Source organism: Physeter macrocephalus, chromosome 9 (genome assembly GCF_002837175.3).
Source record: "Physeter macrocephalus isolate SW-GA chromosome 9, ASM283717v5, whole genome shotgun sequence".
In the NCBI taxonomy this organism is placed as follows: Eukaryota; Metazoa; Chordata; class Mammalia; order Artiodactyla; family Physeteridae; genus Physeter; species Physeter macrocephalus.
The window spans coordinates 73,515,362-73,523,200 of NC_041222.1; the positions used below are offsets into that span (position 1 = coordinate 73,515,362).

General features: G+C 42.1%; 1 protein-coding gene across 1 annotated transcript in view; it reads right to left on the reverse strand.

Moving 5' to 3' along the window:
- Nucleotides 1-756: 756 nt before the first annotated feature.
- APTX (aprataxin) overlaps nucleotides 757-7,839 on the reverse strand; it is a 79,330-nt gene continuing 72,247 nt past the window's right edge. The window contains exon 9 of the mRNA XM_055087233.1: nucleotides 757-794. The gene's annotated coding sequence lies outside the window, so the exon portion shown is untranslated. The remainder of the gene's footprint in view (nucleotides 795-7,839) is intronic.

Genomic DNA, 7,839 nt, shown 5'->3' on the forward strand with positions numbered 1-7,839 from the left:
TTTCTGAAACTGTTTCTTCCTTTTATTTTCAAAACTTTTCAAAATATACCTCCTCTCAATCCTCTAACTTCTTTTTTTGTGGGATCTTCGTTCCTCGACCAGGGATTAAACCCGGGCCACCACAGTGAAAGCGCCAAGAGTCCTAACCACTGGACCGCCTGGGAATTCCCTCAATCCTCTAACTTCTTTTCGGCCACTTTCCCCTCTCTGCCAGCTAGTTTTCCTCTGTCTGCCCCTTAAATACCCCCAAAGGTTCGTATCCTTGCCTTTCTTCTCTTTAAGGTTTACACCTTCTTGCTGAGTGGTCTCAAGATTCTACTATTGCTTCAAGAACTATCTCTATCCCAACAACTTCCAAATCCATATCTCCAAACCTGCATGAACTTTCTTCACAAACTACTAGATCTATATAGTTCTTGTATTGCCTTCAAATGTACACATCTAAAATGGAATTTTCCTTTCTTATTCCACCTCGTCTACTTTTTATCCTATATTTATTCATTCATTCATTGATCCAACAAATAGCTACCAAGTGTCAGCGATTATTGACCACTCATTTTTCCAAGCTAGACACTTGAGAATCCACCTTCATTATTCTCAGCCCTTCTCCTGCTCAGGTCAACCATGTATTCTAACTCAAGATAGGTCTCTTAGATTTAGCCCTTTTCTTCATCTCCACCTACACTTTAGCCCCAGTCCTCCTCATCTCTTACCAGGACGCCTGCAGCAACCTCCTATGTTTTCCCTGCTGGTGAAGTCAGTCCATTTTCCACACAGTTGGCAGAATTATATTCCTAAAAAAAAAGAAATCAGGTCATGCCACTCCCTGTTCTTAAAAGGCTTCATAGCCCATAGCAATGGGGTCTGTGGAACAGATGCATGGGAATCAGCTGGGGAGCTCATTAAGCTATTGCTTTCTGAGCCCCAGAGTGACTGCATTCATCTCCTTGGAGAGGAGGCCTAAGGATCCCTATTTTTAACGAGCTCCCCAGGTGATTCTTATGCCTGCTAAAGGTGGAGACAAGTTCCTTAGGCAGCAATACAAGGTCCTCCACCCTCTGGGCCCGGCTGATCTGAGTTCCTTCCTCTCTATACTGTGCACCCTACACATCAGTCACACTGAACTTGTTGCTCTTGCCTAGACACTTCAGGCTCTCCCAGACGTCCACGCCTTTCTCTATATGCCACTCCTCTGCCTCCTTCACCTAGAAAAGCCTGGTTTATCTTTCTCTGTGAATCCTTCCCTGGTCACCACTCTCTGTTCCATCAGAATTGTCTCTTCCTCATTTGTTCTTCCTAGCCTTTTCCTCACACCTTCATCGTGGCCAGGCACTAGCCCTGCTGAATCATAATTTATCTGTTTATGTGGTGGTCTCCAAAATAACCTATGACCTAATGGTATTATTTGGCAAATTTAAAAATCTTTATAAATGCCTAATGGACTGATTAATTAATTAACTTCATGCACTAGGTCCATTAGTTTATTTTGCCTGGTATTCATTATGTCAGGCTCACGGGATTCAGCTCTGCCTACAATCTACAGTACTATTAGAAAAAAACTAAAGTTTTTTCATGATCGGGAAAAACCACCATTACCATGTAAACCAGGCATGCCTCTGGAATTCAAAGGTTCTAACCCTATAACAAGTTAGATCACCAGAAAACTCCCTATTTTAGCCACCCACATTCCTCATAGAATTATAATTTGATGTAATGCTCTACTGTCACTGGGATGGTTAATTTTCTGGGTCAACTTGACTGGGCCTTGGGGGTGCCCAAACATTTGGACAAACATTATTCTGGGTGTGTCTGTGAGGGTGTTTCTGGATGAGATTAACATTTGAATTGGAAGACTGAGTAAAGCAGATTGCCCTCCTCAATGTGGGTGGGTCTCATCCAATCAACTGAAGAACTTAGAACAAGAAGACTGAGTAAGAGGGAATCCCTCCTGCCTGAGTATTTAAGTTGGGACACTTGCCTTTTCCTGCCTTCGGACTCAGACTGAAACATCAGCTCTTCTTGGGTCTAGAGCCTGCCTGCTTTCAGACTGGAATTTACACCATCAGCTTTCTTGATTCTCAGGCCTTTGTACTCAGGCTGAAACTACATGTTGGCTTTCCTGGGTCTCCAGCTTGCCACATGCAGATCTTGAGACCTCTCAGCCTCCATAATCACAAGAACAAATTCCTTATACTAAATGTTTGTTTGTTTGTATACACATCCTATTGGTTCTGTTTTTCTGAAGAGCCCTAATACAGTCACCAAGTGGCCATTTTGAAAAATGTTTCTATATTCTCCCCCGTTGAAAACTTTGTCTATTACATTAAGTGCTCCACTGAAACGGTTAAACACAACGTGAGTGTGCTGCTGATGCCCAAATGTATATCACTTCCCTGAGCTCCACACTCATGTATCCCACTGTCCACTTCACAGCTCAACTGAGTTGTCTCATAAATAACTCAAATTGAACATGTCCAAAACAGAACTCCTATTTTTGCTCCCCAAACCAGCTTATGCCCAGTCTTTATTATCTCAAAAGATGGACCCTCATTGATCCATGTGCTCAGGCCAAAAACTTAAAGCAATCTCAATCCTCTCTTTCTCTCATTTCCTTCGTGCAGCTAATCAGCAAATCTTGTTGATTCTACTTGAATCTGAACACTTAATACCACTTCCACCAGCTTCCTCCTGGACCAGCCACCATCATCTCTCACCCAGACTTTTCCCACAGCCTCCCAATTGGTCTCTGCTTCCACTCTTGCCTCCTGCAATGTTCTATTCTCCATACAGTAGCCAGTGGGAACTAGAATTAGACACTTTAAAAGATGGCATAACTCCCTGTTCAAAACTTCCCAACAGTTCCCCAATCACACTTGAGGAAAAAATCCAAATCTCTACCAAGCCATACATGACTACTTTCTCTAGCTTCATCTCCTACCAGTCCCCTGCCACTTGCCCCACCACTGCTATTTCCCCCACCCCACTATGTGCAAGTCTTCTCCAGTATCACTGGTCGTTTCTCAAATATATCAAGTTTTTTTCCTACCTATGGGCCTTGGAGCCTGCTGTTCCCTCTCCTGAAATGTTCTTTGCAGAGCTCACTCCCTCTCCTCATTCAGGTATCTGTTCAGATGTCACTTTCTCAGACGGACCTTTCTTCCCCTGCCTTCCTAGCATGATCTACCACATTAATTCACTTTATTTGCCTTCGGAGCATTCACCCACTACCTGATGGTACTTTATTTACTAACTTGTTTGTTGACTCTCTCTCTTCAATAAACTATAAACCTCATAAGGTCAGAGAATTTGTTTTTCTTGTATATCTTCATATCCATGGTGTCTGGAACACATATGTATACAATAAATAAAAAAATAAATGGGTGGATTTTTCTTAGTATGTAGTACCAAAAAACATTCAGTATTTGCAAACTGATATGTATCCTCTTATGAGACACAGAAATCATATGATTCATCATGTTTCCCCTTTTCTTAATTTCCAGGAAGCCCAATTCTTAATTTTGTACTCAAGCCCAACAACTTACCTTAAATTGGGTTTCCTTTTTAATTATCTCTCCATTACATGAATCTTGATCTTTTATCATTATTGCAACATTTTATAGAGCTATCTTTTATTATAAACCATCTCAATTCCTTTGTGTAGGCAGACTATAAAAATCAATACATACTTGTCCTCAGTTGTTTTTTTGATTCATGTGTGCTAATACTATCTCTCTAACATGACTAAGTTTCTTGAAAGCCGACCTATATATAACTGCCCTTCATATGCCCTCAAGCACCTATCAAGGGGTAGAACTTATATTTGCTCAATAGCATTCTTTTTTTTTATTTTTATTGGAGTATAGTTGATTTGTGTAGAGCAAAGTGAATCTGTTTCAATAACATTCATAATGTACTGACTTCTTCACTCATTGATTGATCAACAGCACAGCCACACGTTGGTTACAAGTGAATAAGCTAGGGTCTAGAGAAAATTGTCATTTCCCTTTCAGAAAGTGGACAAAAATTTGTTAGAAGTGAGAGAGCAGGAGTTATGTTATATAAAAGAGAATTTGACTTGGTAAGCTGGACTGGGAGGATATCACAGGCGCAGCTAAGCCTGACACAAAGTTTAGTGGCAGAAAACCTAGAAGAGGTGAAAGGTTCTCCAAGAAAATGCCCTGGTAAGCCTGGTGGAGGGGAAGTGAAGTAAGGGAAGGAAAGAAATTTGAGTATGCCTGGAGGTGGGTCTTGACGAAAGGTGAAGGTATTGATCCAAATCTTGCTAGAGAAATAATGAAGACCCCTTGGCAGAGTGGATGGGGTTGAGGGGAGGCGGGATAAATTTGGGATTAAAGGGATGGGAACAGTGAAGGCTTTGTCATTAGCACTGCTTGAGAACTACCTGGAGATGGGAACCCTAGAGACATCCCTGTGGGATGTGTGATGTCTAGACTGAGGTTAGAGAGACAAGACAGGAAAAAGAGAGAGAGGGAGATGTAAAGTTCTGATAGAAATCTGGCAGGACTGCCCCTTCACCATTAATTCTTGACATTCAGCAAAAAGCCCAGCACTAAACATGAAGGCCAGCAGGCAGGAGTAGATGCTGCCATGGTGGATGCATCAACCGTCCCCACTGGCATCTTTCCAGCCCCCGGGCACTCCACATATTCACAAAACTCTTTGGGAGCAGCTGCAGTGCTAGACAAGGTTTTAAGTTTCTAGGTATTTCTGTGTAGGTATTTCCCCACCCCCCACAACATGCCTCCAGAATCTACAACTTGCATTCCTCACACCAGGAGAGGGCCCGAGACCCTCCCCATTAAATAGGACGGAAAAACAAAAATGAAAAGCAGACATCCCACATCCACAGCCTCTGTTTCAGCACCCAGAGCCTTCTACTGGATACTCTGCTCAAACTTTAATGTCTATATCGAGGCCCAGAAATAGCAGGGACAAAATGTGAAGTTTCATCTGAAAATTGTGCCAAATAACTGCATGTTAATCAGAGTAACTTATATAATATGCCAGAGTTTTGTGGGGGTTTTAATGCTCTCAAAATACAGTTATCCGATGCTGAGACACTTACCTATTCCAGAGCAGGAAACAGATGGTAGCTAGTTTCAACATGTGAGGGAGAGCACTTTTGCTCAGAGGACTTTTTGCCCTAACATTGGACCAGACCTAGAACCACTGGCATATTCAAAATCCCTTGTGAGCATGCATTAAATGATGTATTATTAACCCCACCAAGAAATCAGGCTACCCTGATGCAAAAGCTGAGAGGTCACTCATAAATCTAATTGGTATATACAGGCCAAATGTAATAAATTCACAATAAATCTTAGGAGAAATGGTCCACTAGCAGCTTCCACTCCTCCTGTATCTATAGCGGCACAACCAGACCCATACAAGATCCACTCCATCATCAATGCGTGTGTTCACTGAACACTTACTATCTTCCAAGCACTATGTTTACATCATCATCTCATGTAAGCCTTCCAAGAACCCTGCAAGGTAAGTACCACTATCACCCCATTTCACAGATGAGGAAACTCATCAAGAGTAAGCCCTCACCCAGTTGGTGGAGCTGGCATTTGGACCCATGTGTTCTCACTCAAGAGCTCCCATTCTTAGCATTTAAAGCTACACTGTCTCCCAAGTGATGGCACATGGTCAATAAGGAGAGATGCCAAAATGAGGTACATCGTCCCTCACAACTGCCTCTAAAGAGAAAGAAACAGCTGCAGCTGAACAGGGGAAATGGAGTTCACATCAGACGCAGAGGAGATGGGACCTCTTAAAGCTCTGAGTACAATAACTCTGAATACAAGTGGATTTGTTTGTTAAATTAAACTACAGTATCAGCTGATAAAGTTTTGCATCAATCGTTTTCACTTAAAGCAGCTTATAACATTTGAAGTTTCCTCCTAAAAAACAAATATTGGAGCTTAAGAAAACACCTTCCAAATGATTTCTGGGGAAATGAAACATTTGAAACATTTACCAATTGATCTCAATGCAGAGATACTTTTAAAAACAAAAACTCTAAGCTCTGGGTCTCAGCTCCCTACAGAACACACACACACACACATACACACACGACCATATTCATCACACACACCTACTACACAAACAATGCACTTACACCACAAGCAAACATACACACTTACACCACAAGCAAACATACACACACACGACACACACTTATCACCAAAAAATACACCATAAATACACACACATACACCACACACATATATATAATACATATATACCCAACACACAAACCACACATCCACCACATATATGCACATATACTACAAGGCACCCATGCCACAGAAATCACACACACACACTCCACACACTAGCAGTAAAGTGGCATGTGCTACTTGTGTTTGCGATCTCCTTTCTGCATCCATTTATGGTGTAACTGCATCTTTCATTTTCAATTTGAAGTGTACAGCTCTGTAGGGACAATTGTTTTAAATTTGAGAATGCCTGAATTAAATAACAATTTTAATTAATTTTATAGTCAAAAATGCAGTTCAGGGACTTCCCTGGCAATCCAGTGGTTAAGACTCCATGCTTCCACTGCAGGGGGCACAGGTTGGATCCCTGGTCTGGGAACTAAGATCCCGCATGCTGCGCGGTGCAACCGGAAAAAAAAAAAATGCAGTTTACACTAGCAGAAAAAAAAGTATGGGGCTTCAAAAATTATGCTCTTAAGCCTACTGAGTCACTGTAATTTTAAAATTTTGAATCTGCCATTAGTGGGAGAAAGGAAATCTATTTTGTAATCTGGCACATTCTTATGATGAGTCTCTTACTGTGACTCATGCCATAGATGCCCTGTGCAAATGTAAAAGAAAATAACCAGATTAATATGTGAGAAGAATTTCAATGATGGGAGAGAGGCTGTTGGGGTGAATCAAGCCTTTCCCACCCTTCACTGACTCGGAGCTCCTCAGAGTGCCCACATCAGGCTAAAACAATCTCACAGAGTTGAGAAGAACTTCATAGCACACCAGCAGAACAAAAGAGAGGATTTTTCAACTTGCCCTGACCTACACTCCCTTTGTCCACTGAAGAACACTCTCTTAAACCTAACAGACTATCCTCTATTTCTTTTATTCTCCTAATTAAAAACCTGACGGCTAAATGCAAGTGGCCTCAACTGCCTTCAAGCATAGCCCTGGGGTGAGGGGCAGGGGTGCAAACGGTGGAGAGAGAAAAGAAGGAAGACAAGCTATGTACGCACTGTTATATTTAAAGTAGATAACCAACAAGGACCTACTGTATAGCACAGGGAACTCTGCTCAATATTCTGTAATAACTTAAATGGGAAAAGAATTTGAAAAAGAACAGATACCTATACATGTATAACTGAATCACTTTGCCATACACCTGAAACTAACACACTATTGTTAATCAACTATACTCCAGGTACTTCCCTGGTGGTCCAGTGGTAAAGAACCCGCCTTCCAATGCAGGGGACACGGGTTCGATCCCTGGTCAGGGAACTAAGATCCCACGTCGCGGGGCAACTAAGCCCACAGGCCACAACTACTGAGCTTGCGTGCCTCAACTAGAGAAAGAAAACCCGCACACCACAACTAAAGAGGAGGCCGCACGCCGCAATGAGAGATCCCACATGCCTCAGTGAAGATCCCACGTGCTGCAACTAACACACACAGCACAGCCAAAAAATGAAATAAAATAAATAAATAAAATGGTTTTTTTAATTCTTTAAAAAAACCGCCTTTTAAAAAAAACCCTGTAGGGGCTTCCCTGGTGGCGCAGTGGTTGAGAGTCCGCCTGCCGATGCAGGGGACGCGGGTTCGT